At 40.7% G+C, this 22,587-nt stretch overlaps 20 non-coding genes across 20 annotated transcripts; all 20 read left to right on the top strand.

Moving 5' to 3' along the window:
• The first annotated feature begins 2,785 nt into the window (after positions 1–2,785).
• Positions 2,786–2,857, top strand: trnap-cgg (transfer RNA proline (anticodon CGG)). The gene has a single exon. It is a non-coding gene; the product is annotated as a tRNA-Pro (tRNA).
• A 1,067-nt stretch (positions 2,858–3,924) lies between these two features.
• On the top strand, positions 3,925–3,996 carry trnap-cgg (transfer RNA proline (anticodon CGG)). The gene has a single exon. It is a non-coding gene; the product is annotated as a tRNA-Pro (tRNA).
• A 1,910-nt stretch (positions 3,997–5,906) lies between these two features.
• Positions 5,907–5,978, top strand: trnap-ugg (transfer RNA proline (anticodon UGG)). The gene has a single exon. It is a non-coding gene; the product is annotated as a tRNA-Pro (tRNA).
• Positions 5,979–7,182: 1,204 nt separating this feature from the next.
• trnap-ugg (transfer RNA proline (anticodon UGG)) lies at positions 7,183–7,254 on the top strand. Its single transcript has one exon. It is a non-coding gene; the product is annotated as a tRNA-Pro (tRNA).
• Positions 7,255–7,600: 346 nt separating this feature from the next.
• trnap-agg (transfer RNA proline (anticodon AGG)) lies at positions 7,601–7,672 on the top strand. The gene has a single exon. It is a non-coding gene; the product is annotated as a tRNA-Pro (tRNA).
• Positions 7,673–8,468: 796 nt separating this feature from the next.
• Positions 8,469–8,540, top strand: trnap-ugg (transfer RNA proline (anticodon UGG)). Its single transcript has one exon. It is a non-coding gene; the product is annotated as a tRNA-Pro (tRNA).
• Positions 8,541–14,507: 5,967 nt separating this feature from the next.
• trnap-ugg (transfer RNA proline (anticodon UGG)) lies at positions 14,508–14,579 on the top strand. Its single transcript has one exon. It is a non-coding gene; the product is annotated as a tRNA-Pro (tRNA).
• A 346-nt stretch (positions 14,580–14,925) lies between these two features.
• Positions 14,926–14,997, top strand: trnap-ugg (transfer RNA proline (anticodon UGG)). The gene has a single exon. It is a non-coding gene; the product is annotated as a tRNA-Pro (tRNA).
• Positions 14,998–15,328: 331 nt separating this feature from the next.
• Positions 15,329–15,400, top strand: trnap-agg (transfer RNA proline (anticodon AGG)). Its single transcript has one exon. It is a non-coding gene; the product is annotated as a tRNA-Pro (tRNA).
• Positions 15,401–15,752: 352 nt separating this feature from the next.
• On the top strand, positions 15,753–15,824 carry trnap-cgg (transfer RNA proline (anticodon CGG)). The gene has a single exon. It is a non-coding gene; the product is annotated as a tRNA-Pro (tRNA).
• A 337-nt stretch (positions 15,825–16,161) lies between these two features.
• Positions 16,162–16,233, top strand: trnap-agg (transfer RNA proline (anticodon AGG)). Its single transcript has one exon. It is a non-coding gene; the product is annotated as a tRNA-Pro (tRNA).
• A 358-nt stretch (positions 16,234–16,591) lies between these two features.
• On the top strand, positions 16,592–16,663 carry trnap-ugg (transfer RNA proline (anticodon UGG)). The gene has a single exon. It is a non-coding gene; the product is annotated as a tRNA-Pro (tRNA).
• A 346-nt stretch (positions 16,664–17,009) lies between these two features.
• Positions 17,010–17,081, top strand: trnap-ugg (transfer RNA proline (anticodon UGG)). The gene has a single exon. It is a non-coding gene; the product is annotated as a tRNA-Pro (tRNA).
• Positions 17,082–17,412: 331 nt separating this feature from the next.
• Positions 17,413–17,484, top strand: trnap-agg (transfer RNA proline (anticodon AGG)). Its single transcript has one exon. It is a non-coding gene; the product is annotated as a tRNA-Pro (tRNA).
• Positions 17,485–17,846: 362 nt separating this feature from the next.
• Positions 17,847–17,918, top strand: trnap-ugg (transfer RNA proline (anticodon UGG)). Its single transcript has one exon. It is a non-coding gene; the product is annotated as a tRNA-Pro (tRNA).
• A 754-nt stretch (positions 17,919–18,672) lies between these two features.
• trnap-agg (transfer RNA proline (anticodon AGG)) lies at positions 18,673–18,745 on the top strand. The gene has a single exon. It is a non-coding gene; the product is annotated as a tRNA-Pro (tRNA).
• Positions 18,746–19,943: 1,198 nt separating this feature from the next.
• trnap-ugg (transfer RNA proline (anticodon UGG)) lies at positions 19,944–20,015 on the top strand. The gene has a single exon. It is a non-coding gene; the product is annotated as a tRNA-Pro (tRNA).
• Positions 20,016–20,769: 754 nt separating this feature from the next.
• trnap-agg (transfer RNA proline (anticodon AGG)) lies at positions 20,770–20,842 on the top strand. Its single transcript has one exon. It is a non-coding gene; the product is annotated as a tRNA-Pro (tRNA).
• A 1,198-nt stretch (positions 20,843–22,040) lies between these two features.
• Positions 22,041–22,112, top strand: trnap-ugg (transfer RNA proline (anticodon UGG)). The gene has a single exon. It is a non-coding gene; the product is annotated as a tRNA-Pro (tRNA).
• Positions 22,113–22,443: 331 nt separating this feature from the next.
• Positions 22,444–22,515, top strand: trnap-agg (transfer RNA proline (anticodon AGG)). Its single transcript has one exon. It is a non-coding gene; the product is annotated as a tRNA-Pro (tRNA).
• Positions 22,516–22,587: the final 72 nt, after the last annotated feature.

Below are 22,587 nucleotides of genomic sequence, written 5' to 3'. Positions count from 1 at the left end.
GAACAAAGTAATCAATTAACTAGACTTCAGGAATGTCTCAAGGAAACGAAAACCTGGATGACCAGCAATTTTCTCTTATTAAACCAAGAACAAACAGAGGTTATAATAGCTGGCCCTAAACAACTTAGAGATACATTATCTAATGATATAGTCTAGGTCAATTGAGTGTAGCATAGTTGGAAAATGCATATTCAGGGACAGTTTGGAGTTGATCTGGCAATGGGCTCGTCCGGGATTTGAACCCGGGAGCTCTTGCACCATAAGCGAGAAATATACCCCTAGACCAACGAGCCACATTATTCAAATCTCTCAGAAACTTTCGACTTCGGCAAGAGCTGTTGCATGTTGACCAAGTTGGAATGAAACATCCTGGCCTTTCATTTCTCTACAGTTAATAAAATCACTTTACTATTGTCTCCTGCTAACAAACTGAGCATCACTTAACCCCTTATGGTTGTATATTGATAGCTCTAGTGTATATCTCTAAAGAATGTAAATTATTTTGATTGCAATTTACTGTAACCCTCTTTTCAGAGGTTACCATTGGGGAGTCTACATTGATCTATAGAATGTATCCAATTTCTCACCCTAGTTCAATTCCGCATATGTCAGATTGCCAGTCCATCTTCATTTACAGATTGGAGTCAAGGTGGTGATGGGCTCGTCCGGGAATTAAACCCAGGACCTGTCGCACCCAAAGCGAGAACCATACCCTTGACCAACGAGCCACATAGTATAAATCTTTTGGAAAGCATTGACTTTGGCAAGCGCTGTTGCATGTTGACCAAGTTGGAATGAAACATCCTGGCATTTCATTTCTCTACAATCACTAAGATAGGCAAATTATACCTATTGTCTCCTGCTCACAATTTTAGCAACACTTAACCTTTCAAGGAAGTGTATTGACATTACCATTGTATATCTCTAAAGAGCGTGACTTTGATTAACATTTTTTGCCAACCTCTGTTCAAGTAAACCATTGGTGAGTCTTTATTGAACAAAGTCCATTTTTCATCCTCGGTCAATTAAGCATAGCTTAGATGGACTGTTGAGAGTGAATAAATGTATGTATGCATGTAACTATATTTGTCCAGGAGGAGGCGCTGTTGCGCCTCATATGACAGCACTACCTTTATAAGAGTGATGTTACCACCCTCTTTCTCTGTGTTGCCTGACTCTCACGGAGAGCAGTATGTTATGATCACCTCTGCAATAAATAACGCCACGTGGCTAAAGAAACGCACGTCAGTTAGAATTATTATTCTGCAGGTAGGCAGAAGGTATAAGCCTACCTGTCAACATGGACAATTCATCTTCATTTACAGATTGAAGTCGAGGTGGTAAAGGGCTCGTCCGGGATATGAACCCGGGACCTCTCGCACACTGAGCGAGAATCATACCACTAAAGCTATCAATATATAGCCATAAGGGGTTAAGTGATGCTCAGTTTGTTAGCAGGAGACAGTAGTATAGTGATTTTATTGACTGTAGAGAAATTAAAGGTCAGGATGTTTCATTCCAGCTTGGTCAACATGCAACAGCACTTGCCGAAATCCAAAGTTTCCGAAAGACTTATTTATGTGGCTCGTTGGACTAAGGTTATGATTCTCTCTTTTGGTGTGAGAGGTCACGGGTTCAAATCCTGGAGGAGCCCATCACCACCTTGACTCCAATCTGTAAATGAAGATGAACTGTCCATCTAAGCTATTCTTAATTGATCTAGGACGAGAATTGGGCTATGTTCAATAAAGACTCACCAATGGTTTACTTGAACAGAGGTAGACAGCAAAATTTGAATCAAAATCAATCAAACTCTTTATAGATATACAATGAAAAGATCAATACACTGCCTTGAGAGGTTAAGTGTTGCTAAAATTGTGAGCAGCGCAACAGCGCTTGTCGAAGTCTGTGCTTTCCGAAAGATTTCTTATATGTGGCTCGTTCGTCTAGGGGTATGTTTCTCACTTCGGGTGAGAGAGGTCCTGGGTTCAAATCCCGGACGTGCCCTTTACCACCTTGTTTCAAATCTGTAAATGAACTGTCCATCTAAGCTATGCTTAATTGAACTATGATCAGAAATGGGCTTTGTTCAATAAAGACTCACCAATGGTTTACTTGAACGGAGGTTGACGATAGATGTTTAATAAATATAAGTCACACAATGGAAATATCAATACACTGCCTTAAGAGGTTAAGTGTTGCTAATATTTTTGAGCAGGAGACAATAGGTGTAGTATGCCTATTTTAGTGATTGTAGAGAAATGAAATGCCAGAATGTTTCATTCCAACTTGGTCAACATGCAACAGCGCTGGCCAAAATGGATGCTTTCAGAAAGGTCTTTTTTGCATGGCTCGTTGGTCTAGGAGTATGATTCTCCCTTCGGGTGCGAGAGGTCCCGGGTTCAAATCCCGGACGAGCCCTTTACCACGTTGACTCCAATCTGTAAATGAAGATCTACTGTCCATCTAAGCTATCCTTACTTGAACTAGGATGAGAAATGGGATACATTCTATAGATCAATGTAGACTCCCAAATGGTTACATCTGAAAAGAGTGTTACACAAAATCTCAATCAAAATAAGTCAGCTTCTTTAGAGATATACAGTAGAGCTATCGATATACAGCCATTAGAGGTTAAGCGATGCTCACAGTGTTAACAGGAGATAGTAGTATGTTAATTTTATTGATTGTAAAGAAATGAATGGCCAGCATGTTTAGTTCCAACTTGGTCAACATGCAACAGCGCTTGCTGAAGTCCAAAGTTTCCGAAACATTTATTTTACGTGGCTCGTTGGTCTAGGGGTATGATTCTCGCTTCGGGTGCGAGAGGTCCCGGGTTCAAATCCCGGAGGAGCCCTTTATCACCTTGACTCCAATCTGTAAATCAAGATGAACCGTCCATCTAAGCTATGCTTAATTGATCTAGGATGAGAATTGGGTTATGTTCAATAAAGACTCACCAATGTTTTACTTGAACAGAGGTAGACAGCAACATTTGAATCAAACTCTTTAGAGATATACAATGAAAAGATCAATACACTCCCATGAGAGGTTAAGTGTGGCTAAAATTGTGAGCAGGAGACAATTGGTTTATTATGCCTATTTTAGTGATTGTAGAGAAATGAAATGCCAGGATGTTTCATTCCAACTTGTTTCATTCCAATCAAGGACGAGCCCTTTACCACGTTGACTCCAATCTGTAAATGAAGATGAACCGTCCAGCTAAGCTTTGTTTAATTGAACTAGGATGAGAAATGGGATACATTCTATAGATCAATGTGTAAATCAAGATGAACCGTCCATCTAAGCTATGCTTAATTGATCTAGGATGAGAATTGGGTTATGTTCAATAAAGACTCACCAATGGTTTACCTGAACAGAGGTAGACAGCAAAATTTGAATCAAACTCTTTAGAGATATACAATGAAAAGATCAATACACTCCCATGAGAGGTTAAGTGTGGCTAAAATTGTGAGCAGGAGACAATTGGTTTATTATGCCTATTTTAGTGATTGTAGAGAAATGAAATGGCAGGATGTTTCATTCCAACTTGTTTCATTCCAATCCCGGACGAGCCCTTTACCACGTTGACTCCAATCTGTAAATGAAGATGAACCGTCTAGCTAAGCTTTGTTTAATTGAACTAGGATGAGAAATGGGATACATTCTATAGATCAATGTAGACTTCACAAGGGTTACAGAAAATCTCAATCAAAATAAGTCTCATTCTTAAGAGATATACACTAGAGCTATCAATATACAGCCATGAGGGGTTAAGTGATGCTCAGTTTGTTAGCAGGAGACAATAGTACAGCGAATTTATAGACTGTAGAGTAATTAATGGCCAGGATGTTTCTTTCCAACTACGTCAACATGCAACAGCGCTTGCCGAAGTCCAAAGTTTCCGAAACATTTGTTTTACGTGGCTCGTTTGTCTAGGGGTATGATTCTCGCTTCGGGTGCGAGAGGTCCCGGGTTCAAATCCCGGATGAGCCCTTTATCACCTTGACTCCAATCTGTAAATCAAGATGAACAGTCCATCTAAGCTATGCTTAATTGATCTAGGATGAGAATTGGGTTATGTTCAATAAAGACTCACCAATGTTTTACTTGAACAGAGGTAGACAGCAACATTTGAATCAAACTCTTTAGAGATATACAATGAAAAGATCAATACACTCCCATGAGAGGTTAAGTGTGGCTAAAATTGTGAGCAGGAGACAATTGGTTTATTATGCCTATTTTAGTGATTGTAGAGAAATGAAATGCCAGGATGTTTCATTCCAACTTGTTTCATTCCAATCCCGGACGAGCCCTTTACCACGTTGACTCCAATCTGTAAATGAAGATGAACCGTCCAGCTAAGCTTTGTTTAATTGAACTAGGATGAGAAATGGGATACATTCTATAGATCAATGTGTAAATCAAGATGAACCGTCCATCTAAGCTATGCTTAATTGATCTAGGATGAGAATTGGGTTATGTTCAATAAAGACTCACCAATGGTTTACCTGAACAGAGGTAGACAGCAAAATTTGAATCAAACTCTTTAGAGATATACAATGAAAAGATCAATACACTCCCATGAGAGGTTAAGTGTGGCTAAAATTGTGAGCAGGAGACAATTGGTTTATTATGCCTATTTTAGTGATTGTAGAGAAATGAAATGGCAGGATGTTTCATTCCAACTTGTTTCATTCCAATCCCGGACGAGCCCTTTACCACGTTGACTCCAATCTGTAAATGAAGTTGAACCGTCTAGCTAAGCTTTGTTTAATTGAACTAGGATGAGAAATGGGATACATTCTATAGATCAATGTAGACTTCACAAGGGTTACAGAAAATCTCAATCAAAATAAGTCTCATTCTTAAGAGATATACACTAGAGCTATCAATATACAGCCATGAGGGGTTAAGTGATGCTCAGTTTGTTAGCAGGAGACAATAGTACAGCGAATTTATAGACTGTAGAGTAATTAATGGCCAGGATGTTTCTTTCCAACTACGTCAACATGCAACAGCGCTTGCCGAAGTCCAAAGTTTCCGAAACATTTGTTTTACGTGGCTCGTTTGTCTAGGGGTATGGTTCTCGCTTCGGGTGCGAGAGGTCCCAGGTTCAAATCCCGGACGAGCCCTTTACCACGTTGACTCCAATCTGTAAATGAAGATGAACTGTCCAGCTAAGCTTTGTTTAATTGAACTAGGATAAGAAATGGGATACATTCTATAGATCAATGTAGACTTCACGAGGGTTACAGACAATCTCAATCAAACTAAGTCTGATTCTTAAGAGATATACAGTAGAGCTATCAATATACAGCCATAAGGGGTTAAGTGATGCTCAGTTTGTTAGCAGGAGACAGTAGTATGTTGATTTTATAGACTGTAGAGAAATCAATGGCCAGTATGTTTCCTGACAACTTGGTAAACATGCAAGTTGGAACATCCAAAGTTTCCGAATAATCTTTACGTGGCTCGTTGGTCTAGGGGTATTATTCTCGCTTAGGGTGCGAGAGGTCCCAGGTTCAAATCCCGGACGAGCCCTTTACCACCTTGACTCCAATCTGTAAACCAAGATGAACCGTCCATCTAAGCTATGCTTAATTGATCTAGGACGAGAATTGGGTTATGTTCAATAAAGACTCACCAATGGTTTACTTGAACAGAGGTGGACAGCAAAATTTGAATCAAAATCAATCAAACTCTTTAGAGATATACAATGAAAAGATCAATACACTCCCATGAAACGTTAAGTGTGGCTAAAATTGTGAGCAGGAGACAATTGGTTTATTATGCCTATTTTAGTGATTTTAGAGAAATGAAATGCCAGGATGTTTCCTTCCAACTTGGTCAACATGCAACAGCGCTTGCCGAAGTCGAAAGTTTCCGAAAGATTTATTTTACGTGGCTCGTTGGTCTAGTGTTATGATTCTCGCTTTGGGTGCGAGAGGTCCCGGGTTCAAATCCCGGACAAGCCCTTTACCACCTTGACTCCAATCTGTAAATGAAGATGAACCATCCAGCTAATCTTTGTTTAATTGAACTAGGATGAGAAATGGGATACATTCTATAGATCAATTTAGACTTCACGAGGGTTACAGACAATCTCAATCAAACTAAGTCTGATTCTTAAGAGATATACACTAGAGCTATCAATATACAGCCATAAGGGGTTAAGTGATGCTCAATTTGTTAGCAGGAGACAGTAGTATGTTGATTTTATAGACTGTAGAGAAATGAATGGCCAGTATGTTTCTTTCCAACTTGGTCAACATGCAACAGCGCTTGCCGAAGTCGAAAGTTTCCGAAAGATTTACGTTACGTGGCTCGTTGGTCTAGGTGTATGATTCTCGCTTAGGATGCGATAGGTCCAGGATTCAAATCCCGGACGAGCCCTTTACCACCTTTACTCCAATCTGTAAATGAATATGAACTGTCCATCTAAGCTATTCTTAATTGATCTAGGACGAGAATTGGGTTATGTTCAATAAAGACTCACCAATGGTTTACTTGAACAGAGGTAGACAGCAAAATTTGAATCAAACTCTTTAGAGATATACAATGAAAAGATCAATACACTCCCGTGAGAGGTTAACTGTTGCTAAAATTGTGAGCAGGAGACAATAGGTTTATTATGCCTATTTTAGTGATTGTAGAGAAATTAAATGCCAGAATGTTTCATTCCAACTTGGTCAACATGCAACAGCGCTGGCCGAAATGGATTCTTTCAGAAAGGTATCTTTTGCATGGCTCGTTGGTCTAGGGGTATGATTCTCCCTTCGGGTGCGGGAGGTCCAGGGTTCAAATCCCGGACGAGCCCTTTACCACCTTGACTCCAATCTGTAAATCAAGATGAACCGTCCATCTAATCTATGCTTAATTGATCTAGGATGAGAATTGGGTTATGTTCAATAAAGACTCACCAATGGTTTACTTGAACAGAGGTAGACAGCAAAATTTGAATCAAAATCAATCAAACTCTTTAGAGATATACAATGAAAAGATCAATACACTCCCATGAGAGGTTAAGTGTGGCTAAAATTGTGAGCAGGAGACAATTGGTTTATTATGCCTATTTTAGTGATTGTAGAGACATGAAATGCCAGGATGTTTCATTCCAACTTGGTCAACATGCAACAGCGCTTGCCGAAGTCGAAAGTTTCCGAAAGACTTATTTTACGTGGCTCGTTGGTCTACGGGTATGACTCTCGCTTTGGATGCGAGAGGTCCCGGGTTCAAATCCCGGACGAGCCCTTTACAACCTTGACTCCAATCTGTAAATGAAGATGAACTGTCCAGCTAAGCTTTGTTTAATTGAACTAGGATGAGAAATGGGATACATTCAATAGATCAATGCAGACTTCACGAGGGTTACAGTAAATCTCAATCAAAATAAGTCTGATTCTTAAGCAATATACACTAGAGCTATCAATATACAGCCATAAGGGGTTAAGTGATGCTCAGTTTGTTAGCAGGAGACAATAGTACAGCGATTTTATAGACTGTAGAGTAATTAATGGCCAGGATGTTTCTTTCCAACTCGGTCAACATGCAACAGCGCTTGCCGAAGTCGAAAGTTTCCGAAAGACTTATTTTAAGTGGCTAGTTGGTCTAGGGGTATGATTCTCGCTTAGGGTGCGAGAGGACCCGGGTTCAAATCCCGGACGAGCCCTTTACCACCTTGACTCCAATCTGTAAATCAAGATGAACCGTCCATCTAAGCTATGCTTAATTGATCTAGGACGAGAATTGGGTTATGTTCAATAAAGACTCACCAATGGTTTACTTGAACAGAGGTGGACAGCAAAATTTGAATCAAAATCAATCAAACTCTTTAGAGATATACAATGAAAAGATCAATACACTCCCATGAGAGGTTAACTGTTGCTAAAATTGTGAGCAGGAGACAATAGGTTTATTATGCCTATTTTAGTGATTGTAGAGAAATGAAATGCCAGAATGTTTCATTCCAACTTGGTCAACATGCAACAGCGCTGGCCGAAATGGATTCTTTCAGAAAGGTATCTTTTGCATGGCTCGTTGGTCTAGGGGTATGATTCTCCCTTCGGGTGCGGGAGGTCCAGGGTTCAAATCCCGGACGAGCCCTTTACCACCTTGACTCCAATCTGTAAATCAAGATGAACCGTCCATCTAATCTATGCTTAATTGATCTAGGACGAGAATTGGGTTATGTTCAATAAAGACTCACCAATGGTTTACTTGAACAGAGGTAGACAGCAAAATTTGAATCAAAATCAATCAAACTCTTTAGAGATATACAATGAAAAGATCAATACACTCCTATGAGAGGTTAAGTGTGGCTAAAATTGTGATCAGGAGACAATTGTTTTATTATGCCTATTTTAGTGATTGTAGAGAAATGAAATGCCAGGATGTTTCATTCCAACTTGGTCAACATGCAACAGCGCTTGCCAAAGTTGAAAGTTTCCGAAAGACTAATTTTACGTGGCTCGTTGGTGTAGGGGTATGATTCTCGCTTTGGGTGTGAGAGGTCCCGGGTTCAAATCCCGGACGAGCCCTTTACCACCTTGACTCCAATCTGTAAATGAAGATGAACTGTCCAGCTAAGCTTTGTTTAATTGAACTAGGATGAGAAATGGGATACATTCAATAGATCAATGCAGACTTCACGAGGGTTACAGTAAATCTCAATCAAAATAAGTCTGATTCTTAAGCAATATACACTAGAGCTATCAATATACAGCAATAAGGGGTTAAGTGATGCTCAGTTTGTTAGCAGGAGACAATAGTACAGCGATTTTATATACTGTAGAGTAATTAATGGCCAGGATGTTTCTTTCCAACTTGGTCAACATGCAACAGCGCTTGCCGAAGTCGAAAGTTTCCGAAAGACTTATTTTAAGTGGCTAGTTGGTCTAGGGGTATGATTCTCGCTTTGGGTGCGAGAGGTCCCGGGTTCAAATCCTGGACGAGCCCTTAAGCACCTTGAATCCAATCTGTAAATGAAGATGAACCGTCCAGCTAAGCTTTGTTTAATTGAACTAGGATGAGAAATGGGATACATTCTATAGATCAATGTAGACTTCACGAGGGTTACATACAATCTCAATCAAACTAAGTCTGATTCTTAAGAGATATACACTAGAGCTATCAATATACAGCCATAAGGGGTTAAGTGATGCTCAGTTTGTTAGCAGGAGACAGTAGTATGTTGATTTTATAGACTGTAGAGAAATCAATGGCCAGTATGTTTCTTTCCAACTTGGTCAACATGCAAGTTGGAACATCCAAAGTTTCCGAAAAATCTTTACGTGGCTCGTTGGTCTAGGGGTATGATTCTCGCTTAGGGTGCGAGAGGTCCTGGGTTCAAATCCCGGACGACCACCTTGACTCCAATCTCTTAATCAAGATGAACCGTCCATCTAATCTATGCTTAATTGATCTAGGACGAGAATTGGGTTATGTTCAATAAAGACTCATCAATGGTTTACTTGAACAGAGGTAGACAGCAAAATTTGAATCAAAATCAATCAAACTCTTTAGAGATATACAATGAAAAGATCAATACACTCCCATGATAGGTTAAGTGTGAGGTGAGATCCAAGATGGCCGCATGTCTTTTGTCTCTGTCAGGTGTCTGTCTTGTTTTATTGTTTTTATTTGGGATTTTTTAGGATTTTTTAAGGATTTTTTAGGATTTTTGTGCTGATGAACGGTCAACTCTCAAAGGTCTGTGGATTATTCATGTTTTTGTCTGCTTTAGAAGGCTGCTCTGCCTCTTATGCTTCGGCCTGTTCCTTCTGATTGTGCCCTGAGTTGCTAGCCGTAGCCGTGGCCTGTTCTCAGCTTCTTGGAACTGTGAGGTGTGATTGACTTTCTGCCTGTTGCTGCTGTGGTTGGGCTTGAGATTGTTGCTAACAGCAGCATACAGCAGTCTCTTGTACACTGCCTTGGAATCCGCTTCATCCATTCTGGATTGCTTTTGAGGCCTGTGCCACTCACCCTGCTCTGCAGCCTGAGGCCTGTTCCATCTACCCTGCTCTGCAGCCTGAGGCCTGTTGCATCCACCCTGCCCTGCAGCCTGAGGCCTGTTGCATCCACCCTGCCCTGCAGCCTGATGCCTGTTCATCCACCCTGCACCGCAGCCTGATGCCTGTTCATCCACCCTGCTCTGCAGCCTGAGGCCTGTTCCATCTACCCTGCCCTGCAGCCTGAGGCCTGTTCCATCTACCCTGCTCTGCAGCCTGAGGCCTGTTCCATCCACCCTGCCCTGCAGCCTGATGCCTGTTCATCCACCCTGCCCTGCAGCCTGAGGCCTGTTCCATCTACCCTGCCCTGCAGCCTGAGGCCTGTTCCATCTACCCTGCTCGGATACACCGTTTCTTGCCCCTGGTTTTCTCTTTGGGACTGAACTCTGTGCTGGTACTATGTGTTCTCTTTTCATGGTCCTCATCGCCACTGTGATTCTCTCGGATTCTGGGTTAACCTGCTACCATGGGGAGTGCACATCAGGTATTGTGCTCTCTCCTCCAATCATTCCAAACCCTGAAACCAATAACTTGCTCAGTGAACGAAGTGAACAAGTGCTGACCCATTCTTATTTGGATCCTTTTGTCTTTGCACAATGGTTATGTCTTGTTTGCACCTCTGTCCTGGAATCAAACTTTTTACAGTCTGATAAATCTCTTGTCATGTTGCATGCTAGATTACACTCCAAAACAGAAACACCTAGCAACCCTGAAATTAGTAGGAAAAGATTTCTGTTGCTACTTTTACTCTTGATTTCTGGTATCCAGCCAAATCCTGGTCCTGGCATTGCTATTTGTAACACACCTGCTGAATTTAAGGATAGGACCGGGCTAGGTTTAATACATCTGAATATTCGTAGTCTGCCATCAAAGATTGATATGCTGCATATCTGGGCAAAATCAACTGATGCAGATGTCATTGTTCTGTCGGAAACGTGGCTCAGTAAATCTTATTCTGACAAAGCAATCGCCATCAAAGGGTATAATGTATTTAGGGCTGACCGTCCTAGGAAAGGGGGCGGGGTTGCAATTTATTGTAAATCAAAATTTAATGTAAATGTCCTGCAGTCCAAATCAATCAGTAAACAGTTTGAATTCTTAGCCATAAAACTTGATATTTCAAATGGGTTTTCCATCACTGTTGTGGGCTGCTATAGACCCCCATCAGCTACTGCTGAAGCGCTAACTTCTCTGAATCAGCTATTAGCTGAACTGACCTATAATGAAATAATATTAACTGGTGATCTAAATTGGGATTGGCTAAATTCTAACTCTGATGCCTTCAAAGATTCCTGTGTTTCATTGAATCTTACGCAGCTCATTGAAAGCCCCACACACCCAAATTTGAAGTGTCCAGATAAATCATCTTTAATTGACTTGGTCTTGACTAATGTACCACACAAGTATTCGATGTCAGGTGTTTTTGCAAATGATATTAGTGACCACTGTGTGATTGCTGCAGTCAGAAATGCCAAAGTTCCAAAATCCAAACCTCGTATTCTGATAAAACGTAATATGAGGGCCTTTGTTGAACAGGCGTTCTTCCGTGATTTATATGATCTTAACTGGGATCGTATTGAATTAATTAATGATGTAGAGACTGCATGGCAATTTTTCTCTGAAGGTTTATCTTCCCTGCTTGATAAGCATGCTCCCTTCAGAAAATATAAGGTTAAGGGGAGGGATAATCCCTGGTTCACGCCCGATTTAGCCGATCTACTGCATAATAGAAATCTTGCATGGGCTAAGGCCAGAAAGACACAGTCTGAGGCAGATAAACTTATATTTAGGCAACTCAGAAATAGTTTTACCTTTCTTATTAAAAAAGCAAAATGTAGCTTTTATCTCTCTGCAATAACGAAAAATTTAAACGACCCTAAAAAATTTTGGAAAGTGATCAAATCTATCTCAGCCACTGAAAATCATAGCGAACTCCCACCCTGTATTGTTAATGATGCTACCACTGTAACTGACAGGGCAACTATACTTGATTGTTTTAATACTCATTTTTCTGCCTCTGGCTCCTTATTCTCTCGGTCTTCTTCCACGATTGCTATGCCTGCCCTTAATATTGCGTCTTCTGCCCCAGATGTTGGAAACATGTCTCAAGGCCTTATCCCTGCTGGTCAACCTTCCTTTGTTTTTAGGTTGTTTTCAGTGGAAGAGGTCCATAGAGCTCTTTGCTCTCTTGATATCAGTAAATCTGCAGGTCCAGATCACTTGGAACCATATTTCTTAAAGTTAGCAGCTGATTTTATTGCCAAACCGCTCCAATATCTTTTTAACCTCACTATCACCACAAATTGTATTCCTGAAATTTGGAAAGTCGCTTACGTCCTTCCCCTTTTGAAAGGAGGGGACCCTACTTGCTTGAATAATTATCGACCCATCTCCAAGTTGTCCATCCTGTCAAAGGTCCTTGAAGGTCTAGTAAACAATCAGTTGAAAGATTTTCTCCATACTAACAACATTCTCTCCCCATACCAATCCGGCTTTAGGAAACAACACAGCACAACTACAGCCTCACTCAAACTCACTAATGATATAATAGACTGGCTGGATCAAAAGAAAGTGTGCACAGCTCTCTTTGTTGACCTTTCTAAGGCCTTTGACACAGTGGATCATTCCATTCTGAAGCAACGCCTGCTTGATATAGGTTTATCTGAGCAGGCTGTTGGCTGGTTTAATAATTATCTGTCTAATAGAAAACAATGTGTTTGTTTTGAAGGCAGCTCATCCACACTGCTAAATGTCTCTACTGGTGTGCCACAGGGCTCAGTTCTTGGCCCGATTCTGTTTGTTATTTATGTAAATACATTGGGCAGTAACGTCCCAAATGCCAAATTTCATTTTTATGCTGATGACACAGTTATATACTGTTGTGGCACCACTCTTGCCGAAGCCCTTGGCAACTTACAAATTGCTTTTAACCTTGTGGAAAATCAGCTCATTGAACTTAGACTTGTATTGAATGCCGCCAAAACCAAACTGATGATATTTTCCAATGGCAGAAAAGTGCCTGTGTCTCCACCCAGCATTTTGTCATTGCAAGGGTATGAAATTGAACTTGTGAACTGTTACAAGTATCTCGGCATTTTAATTGATGATCGACTTTCTTTTAAACCACATGTAGAAAATCTGGTAAAAATATTAAGAGTGAAACTGGGATTCTTCTTCCGTCACAAATTTTGTTTTTCTTTTTTTACCAGAAAAAAGTTGATTGCTACCACTTTCCTCCCTGTACTTGATTACAGTGATCTCTTATATATGAATGCCCCAGCAAACTGTCTGCGTTCTCTAGACACTGTATATCATGGTGCCTTAAGGTTTGTCACTGGTTGTAAAGCCCTCACTCACCGCTGCATCTTATATGCTCGAGTTGAGTGGCCATCTCTGGCAGCACGCCGCCTTATACATTGGCATATTTTTATTTATAAAGCTATCTTGGGTCTGCTCCCCCACTACTTATGTAAGTACATCTTTAAATCCCAGAGCAATTACTGCTTACGTTCAAATGAGCTTTATTTATTAATTATGCCCAAAGTACACACTGAATTTGGTAAGCACTGTTTTAAGTTCGCTGCACCTGCTGCTTGGAATGTACTGCAAAAAACCCTAAAGTTAAAGGAGCTCATAAACCTTGACACTTTGAAGACTCGTGTGAGAGAAATTGGAGCGGCTTCATACCACACTTGTTCTTGTTTTGGTGGGAATCCGGAGCTTTAGTCCTGTTGCCTTATCTTAAGGGAACAGGGAACTTATCTTGTTTGATCTGTGTTATGTGATTTGTGTGTGTCTTGTGACTGTTTGACATTTTGTATGCTGCTGTCTTGACCAGGCTTCCCTTGCAAAAGAGGTCATTGTATCTCAACGGGACCGACCTGGTTAAATAAAGGCAAATAAAATAAAAATAATAAAGTGTGGCTAAAATTGTGAGCAGGAGACAATTGGTTAATTATGCCTATTTTAGTTATTGTAGACAAATGAAATGCCAGGATGTTTCATTCCAACTTGGTCAACATGCAACAGCGCTTGCCGAAGTTGAAAGTTTCCGAAAGACTTATTTTACGTGGCTCGTTGGTCTAGGGGTATGATTCTCACTTAGGGTGCGAGAGGTCCCGGGTTCAAATCCCGGACGACCACCTTGACTCCAATCTGTTAATCAAGATGAACCGTCCATCTAATCTATGCTTAATTGATCTAGGACGAGAATTGGGTTATGTTCAATAAAGACTCACCAATGGTTTACTTGAACAGAGGTAGACAGCAAAATTTGTATCAAAATCAATCAAACTCTTTAGAGATATACAATGAAAAGATCAATACACTCCCATGAGAGGTTAAGTGTGGCTAAAATTGTGAGCAGGAGACAATTGGTAAATTATGCCTATTTTAGTGATTGTAGAGAAATGAAATGCCAGGATGTTTCATTCCAACTTGGTCAACATGCAACAGCGCTTGCCGAAGTTGAAAGTTTCCGAAAGACTTATTTTACGTGGCTCGTTGGTCTAGGGGTATGATTCTCGCTTTGGGTGTGAGAGGTCCCGGGTTCAAATCCCGGACGAGCCCTTTACCACCTTGACTCCAATCTGTAAATGAAGATGAACCGTCCAGCTAAGCTTTGTTTAATTGAACTAGGATGAGAAATGGGATACATTCTATAGATCAATGTAGACTTCACGAGGGTTACAGAAAATCTCAATCAAAATAAGTCTCATTCTTAAGAGATATACACTAGAGCTATCAATATACAGCCATAAGGGGTTAAGTGATGCTCAGTTTGTTAGCAGGAGACAATAGTACAGCGATTTTATAGACTGTAGAGTAATTAATGGCCAGGATGTTTCTTTCCAACTTGGTCAACATGCAACAGCGCTTGCCGAAGTCGAAAGTTTCCGATAGAGTTATTTTAAGTGGCTCGTTGGTCTAGGGGTATGATTCTCGCTTTGGGTGTGAGAGGTCCCGGGTTCAAATCCCGGACGAGCCCTTTAACACCTTGACTCCAATCTGTAAATGAAGATGAACCGTCCAGCTTAATTGAACTAGGATGAGAAATGGGATACATTCTATAGATCAATGTAGACTTCACGAGGGTTACAGAAAATCTCAATCAAAATAAGTCTCAATGTTAAGAGATATACACTAGAGCTATCAATATACATAAGGTGTTAAGTGATGCTCAGTTTGTTAGCAGGAGACAATAGTACAGCGATTTTATAGACTGTAGAGTAATGAATGGCCAGGATGTTTCTTTCCAACTACGTCAACATGCAACAGCGCTTGCCGAAGTCCAAAGTTTCAGAAACATTTATTTACGTGGCTCGTTGGTCTAGGGGTATGATTCTCGCTTAGGGTGCGAGAGGTCCCGGGTTCAAATCCCGGACGAGCCCTTTACCACCTTGACTCCAATCTGTAAATCAAGATGAACGGTCCATCTAAGCTATGCTTAATTGATCTAGGACGAGAATTGGGTTATGTTCAATAAAGACTCACCAATGGTTTACTTGAACAGAGGTACACAGCAAAATTTGAATCAAACTCTTTAGAGATATACAATGAAAAGATCAATACACTCCCATGAGAGGTTAAGTGTGGCTAAAATTGTGAGCAGGAGACAATTGGTTTATTATGCCTATTTTAGTGATTGTAGAGAAATGAAATGCCAGGATGTTTCATTCCAACTTGGTCAACATGCAACAGCGCTTGCCGAAGTCGAAAGTTTCCGAAAGATTTATTTTACGTGGCTCGTTGGTCTAGGGGTATGATTCTCGCTTCGGGTGCGAGAGGTCCCGGGTTCAAATCCCGGACGAGCCCTTTACCACCTTGACTCCAATCTGTAAATGAAGATGAACTGTCCAGCTAAGCTTTGTTTAATTGAACTAGGATGAGAAATGGGATACATTCTATAGATCAATGTAGACTTCACGAGGGTTACAGACAATCTCAATCAAACTAAGTCTGATTCTTAAGAGATATACACTAGAGCTATCAATATACAGCCATAAGGGGTTAAGTGATGCTCAGTTTGTTAGCAGGAGACAGTAGTATGTTGATTTTATAGACTGTAGAGAAATGAATGGCCAGTATTTTTCTTTCCAACTTGGTCAACATGCAAGTTGGAAAATCCAAAGTTTCCGAAAAACCTTTTCGTGGCTCGTTGGTCTAGGGGTATGATTCTCGCTTAGGGTGCGAGAGGTCCCGGGTTCAAATCCTGGACGAGCCCTTTACCACCTTGACTCCAATCTGTAAATCAAGATGAACCGTCCATCTAAGCTATGCTTAATTGATCTAGGACGAGAATTGGGTTATGTTCAATAAAGACTCACCAATGGTTTACTTGAACAGAGGTAGACAGCAAAATTTGAATCAAAATCAATCAAACTCTTTAGTTTGTTTGAAAAGATCAATACACTCCCATGAGAGGTTAAGTGTGGCTAAAATTGTGAGCAGGAGACAATTGGTTTATTATGCCTATTTTAGTGATTGTAGACAAATGAAATGCCAGGATGTTTCATTCCAACTTGGTCAACATGCAACAGCGCTTGCAGAAGTCGAAAGTTTCCGAAAGACTTATTTTACGTGGCTCGTTGGTCTAGGGGTATGATTCTCGCTTTGGGTGCGAGAGGTCCCGGGTTCAAATCCCGGACGAGCCCTTTACCACCTTGACTCCAATCTGTAAATGAAGATGAACCGTCCAGCTAAGCTTTGTTTAATTGAACTAGGATGAGAAATGGGATACATTCTATAGATCAATGTAGACTTCACGAGGGTTACAGAAAATCTCAATCAAAATAAGTCTCATTCTTAAGAGATATACACTAGAGCTATCAATATACAGCCATAAGGGGTTAAGTGATGCTCAGTTTGTTAGCAGGAGACAATAGTACAGCGATTTTATAGACTGTAGAGTAATTAATGGCCAGGATGTTTCTTTCCAACTTGGTCAACATGCAACAGCGCTTGCCGAAGTCGAAAGTTTCCGAAAGAGTTATTTTAAGTGGCTCGTTGGTCTAGGGGTATGATTCTCGCTTTGGGTGTGAGAGGTCCCGGGTTCAAATCCCGGACGAGCCCTTTAACACCTTGACTCCAATCTGTAAATGAAGATGAACCGTCCAGCTTAATTGAACTAGGATGAGAAATGGGATACATTCTATAGATCAATGTAGACTTCACGAGGGTGACAGAAAATCTCAATCAAAATAAGTCTCAATGTTAAGAGATATACACTAGAGCTATCAATATACATAAGGGGTTAAGTGATGCTCAGTTTGTTAGCAGGAGACAATAGTACAGCGATTTAATAGACTGTAGAGTAATGAATGGCCAGGATGTTTCTTTCCAACTACGTCAACATGCAACAGCGCTTGCCGAAGTCCAAAGTTTCAGAAACATTTATTTACGTGGCTCGTTGGTCTAGGGGTATGATTCTCGCTTAGGGTGCGAGAGGTCCCGGGTTCAAATCCCGGACGAGCCCTTTACCACCTTGACTCCAATCTGTAAATCAAGATGAACCGTCCATCTAATCTATGCTTAATTGATCTAGGACGAGAATTGGGTTATGTTCAATAAAGACTCACCAATGGTTTACTTGAACAGAGGTAGACAGCAAAATTTGAATCAAAATCAATCAAACTCTTTAGAGATATACAATGAAAAGATCAATACACTCCCATGAGAGGTTAAGTGTGGCTAAAATTGTGATCAGGAGACAATTGTTTTATTATGCCTATTTTAGTGATTGTAGAGAAATGAAATGCCAGGATGTTTCATTCCAACTTGGTCAACATGCAACAGCGCTTGCCAAAGTTGAAAGTTTCCGAAAGACTAATTTTACGTGGCTCGTTGGTGTAGGGGTATGATTCTCGCTTTGGGTGTGAGAGGTCCCGGGTTCAAATCCCGGACGAGCCCTTTACCACCTTGACTCCAATCTGTAAATGAAGATGAACTGTCCAGCTAAGCTTCGTTTAATTGAACTAGGATGAGAAATGGGATACATTCAATAGATCAATGCAGACTTCACGAGGGTTACAGTAAATCTCAATCAAAATAAGTCTGATTCTTAAGCAATATACACTAGAGCTATCAATATACAGCCATAAGGGGTTAAGTGATGCTCAGTTTGTTAGCAGGAGACAATAGTACAGCGATTTTATATACTGTAGAGTAATTAATGGCCAGGATGTTTCTTTCCAACTTGGTCAACATGCAACAGCGCTTGCCGAAGTCGAAAGTTTCCGAAAGACTTATTTTAAGTGGCTAGTTGGTCTAGGGGTATGATTCTCGCTTTGGGTGCGAGAGGTCCCGGGTTCAAATCCTGGACGAGCCCTTAAGCACCTTGAATCCAATCTGTAAATGAAGATGAACCGTCCAGCTAAGCTTTGTTTAATTGAACTAGGATGAGAAATGGGATACATTCTATAGATCAATGTAGACTTCACGAGGGTTACATACAATCTCAATCAAACTAAGTCTGATTCTTAAGAGATATACACTAGAGCTATCAATATACAGCCATAAGGGGTTAAGTGATGCTCAGTTTGTTAGCAGGAGACAGTAGTATGTTGATTTTATAGACTGTAGAGAAATCAATGGCCAGTATGTTTCTTTCCAACTTGGTCAACATGCAAGTTGGAACATCCAAAGTTTCCGAAAAATCTTTTCTTGGCTCGTTGGTCTAGGGGTATGATTCTCGCTTAGGGTGCGAGAGGTCCCGGGTTCAAATCCCGGACGACCACCTTGACTCCAATCTCTTAATCAAGATGAACCGTCCATCTAATCTATGCTTAATTGATCTAGGACGAGAATTGGGTTATGTTCAATAAAGACTCACCAATGGTTTACTTGAACAGATGTAGACAGCAAAATTTGAATCAAAATCAATCAAACTCTTTAGAGATATACAATGAAAAGATCAATACACTCCCATGAGAGGTTAAGTGTGGCTAAAATTGTGAGCAGGAGACAATTGGTTAATTATGCCTATTTTAGTGATTGTAGACAAATGAAATGCCAGGATGTTTCATTCCAACTTGGTCAACATGCAACAGCGCTTGCCGAAGTTGAAAGTTTCCGAAAGACTTATTTTACGTGGCTCGTTGGTCTAGGGGTATGATTCTCACTTAGGGTGCGAGAGGTCCCGGGTTCAAATCCCGGACGACCACCTTGACTCCAATCTGTTAATCAAGATGAACCGTCCATCTAATCTATGCTTAATTGATCTAGGACGAGAATTGGGTTATGTTCAATAAAGACTCACCAATGGTTTACTTGAACAGAGGTAGACAGCAAAATTTGTATCAAAATCAATCAAACTCTTTAGAGATATACAATGAAAAGATCAATACACTCCCATGAGAGGTTAAGTGTGGCTAAAATTGTGAGCAGGAGACAATTGGTAAATTATGCCTATTTTAGTGATTGTAGAGAAATGAAATGCCAGGATGTTTCATTCCAACTTGGTCAACATGCAACAGCGCTTGCCGAAGTTGAAAGTTTCCGAAAGACTTATTTTACGTGGCTCGTTGGTCTAGGGGTATGATTCTCGCTTTGGGTGCGAGAGGTCCCGGTTTCAAATCCCGGACAAGCCCTTTACCACCTTGACTCCAATCTGTAAATGAAGATGAACTGTCCAGCTAAGCTTTGTTTAATTGAACTAGGATGAGAAATGGGATACATTCAATAGATCAATGCAGACTTCACGAGGGTTACAGTAAATCTCAATCAAAATAAGTCTGATTCTTAAGCGATATACACTAGAGCTATCGATATACAGCCATAAGGGGTTAAGTGATGCTCAGTTTGTTAGCAGGAGACAATAGTACAGCGATTTTATAGACTGTAGAGTAATTAATGGCCAGGATGTTTCTTTCCAACTTCGTCAACAAGCAACAGCGCTTGCCGAAGTCGAAAGTTTCCGAACGACTTATTTTAAGTGGCTCGTTGGTCTAGGGGTATGATTCTCGCTTTGGGTGCGAGAGGTCCCGGGTTCAAATCCCGGACGAGCCCTTTACCACCTTGACTCCAATCTGTAAATGAAGATGAACTGTCCAGCTAAGCTTTGTTTAATTGAACTAGGATGAGAAATGGGATACATCCAATAGATCAATGCAGACTTCACGAGGGTTACAGTAAATCTCAATCAAAATAAGTCTGATTCTTAAGCAATATACACTAGAGCTATCAATATACAGCCATAAGGGGTTAAGTGATGCTCAGTTTGTTAGCAGGAGACAATAGTACAGCGATTTTATATACTGTAGAGTAATTAATGGCCAGGATGTTTCTTTCCAACTTGGTCAACATGCAACAGCGCTTGCCGAAGTCGAAAGTTTCCGAAAGACTTATTTTAAGTGGCTAGTTGGTCTAGGGGTATGATTCTCGCTTTGGGTGCGAGAGGTCCCGGGTTCAAATCCTGGACGAGCCCTTAAGCACCTTGAATCCAATCTGTAAATGAAGATGAACCGTCCAGCTAAGCTTTGTTTAATTGAACTAGGATGAGAAATGGGATACATTCTATAGATCAATGTAGACTTCACGAGGGTTACATACAATCTCAATCAAACTAAGTCTGATTCTTAAGAGATAAACACTAGAGCTATCAATATACAGCCATAAGGGGTTCAGTGATGCTCAGTTTGTTAGCAGGAGACAGTAGTATGTTGATTTTATAGACTGTAGAGAAATCAATGGCCAGTATGTTTCTTTCCAACTTGGTCAACATGCAAGTTGGAACATCCAAAGTTTCCGAAAAATCTTTTCTTGGCTCGTTGGTCTAGGGGTATGATTCTCGCTTAGGGTGCGAGAGGTCCCGGGTTCAAATCCCGGACGACCACCTTGACTCCAATCTCTTAATCAAGATGAACCGTCCATCTAATCTATGCTTAATTGATCTAGGACGAGAATTGGGTTATGTTCAATAAAGACTCACCAATGGTTTACTTGAACAGATGTAGACAGCAAAATTTGAATCAAAATCAATCAAACTCTTTAGAGATATACAATGAAAAGATCAATACACTCCCATGAGAGGTTAAGTGTGGCTAAAATTGTGAGCAGGAGACAATTGGTTAATTATGCCTATTTTAGTGATTGTAGACAAATGAAATGCCAGGATGTTTCATTCCAACTTGGTCAACATGCAACAGCGCTTGCCGAAGTTGAAAGTTTCCGAAAGACTTATTTTACGTGGCTCGTTGGTCTAGGGGTATGATTCTCACTTAGGGTGCGAGAGGTCCCGGGTTCAAATCCCGGACGACCACCTTGACTCCAATCTGTTAATCAAGATGAACCGTCCATCTAATCTATGCTTAATTGATCTAGGACGAGAATTGGGTTATGTTCAATAAAGACTCACCAATGGTTTACTTGAACAGAGGTAGACAGCAAAATTTGTATCAAAATCAATCAAACTCTTTAGAGATATACAATGAAAAGATCAATACACTCCCATGAGAGGTTAAGTGTGGCTAAAATTGTGAGCAGGAGACAATTGGTAAATTATGCCTATTTTAGTGATTGTAGAGAAATGAAATGCCAGGATGTTTCATTCCAACTTGGTCAACATGCAACAGCGCTTGCCGAAGTTGAAAGTTTCCGAAAGACTTATTTTACGTGGCTCGTTGGTCTAGGGGTATGATTCTCGCTTTGGGTGCGAGAGGTCCCGGTTTCAAATCCCGGACAAGCCCTTTACCACCTTGACTCCAATCTGTAAATGAAGATGAACTGTCCAGCTAAGCTTTGTTTAATTGAACTAGGATGAGAAATGGGATACATTCAATAGATCAATGCAGACTTCACGAGGGTTACAGTAAATCTCAATCAAAATAAGTCTGATTCTTAAGCGATATACACTAGAGCTATCAATATACAGCCATAAGGGGTTAAGTGATGCTCAGTTTGTTAGCAGGAGACAATAGTACAGCGATTTTATAGACTGTAGAGTAATTAATGGCCAGGATGTTTCTTTCCAACTTCGTCAACAAGCAACAGCGCTTGCCGAAGTCGAAAGTTTCCGAACGACTTATTTTAAGTGGCTCGTTGGTCTAGGGGTATGATTCTCGCTTTGGGTGCGAGAGGTCCCGGGTTCAAATCCCGGACGAGCCCTTTACCACCTTGACTCCAATCTGTAAATGAAGATGAACCGTCCAGCTTAATTGAACTAGGATGAGAAATGGGATACATTCTATAGATCAATGTAGACTTCACGAGGGTTACAGAAAATCTCAATCAAAATAAGTCTCATTCTTAAGTGATATACACTAGAGCTATCAATATACATAAGGGGTTAAGTGATGCTCAGTTTGTTAGCAGGAGACAATAGTACAGCGATTTTATAGACTGTAGAGTAATGAATGGCCAGGATGTTTCTTTCCAACTATGTCAACATGCAACAGCGCTTGCCGAAGTCCAAAGTTTCCGAAACATTTATTTACGTGGCTCGTTGGTCTAGGGGTATGATTCTCGCTTAGGGTGCGAGAGGTCCCGGGTTCAAATCCCGGACGAGCCCTTTACCACCTTGACTCCAATCTGTAAATCAAGATGAACCGTCCATCTAAGCTATGCTTAATTGATGTAGGAC

The sequence above is a fragment of the Platichthys flesus genome, chromosome 23 (assembly GCF_949316205.1).
Source record: "Platichthys flesus chromosome 23, fPlaFle2.1, whole genome shotgun sequence".
NCBI lineage: Eukaryota > Metazoa > Chordata > Actinopteri > Pleuronectiformes > Pleuronectidae > Platichthys > Platichthys flesus.
Note: the sequence above shows the minus strand (reverse complement) of the source record. Positions and strands in the feature narration are given on the sequence as shown.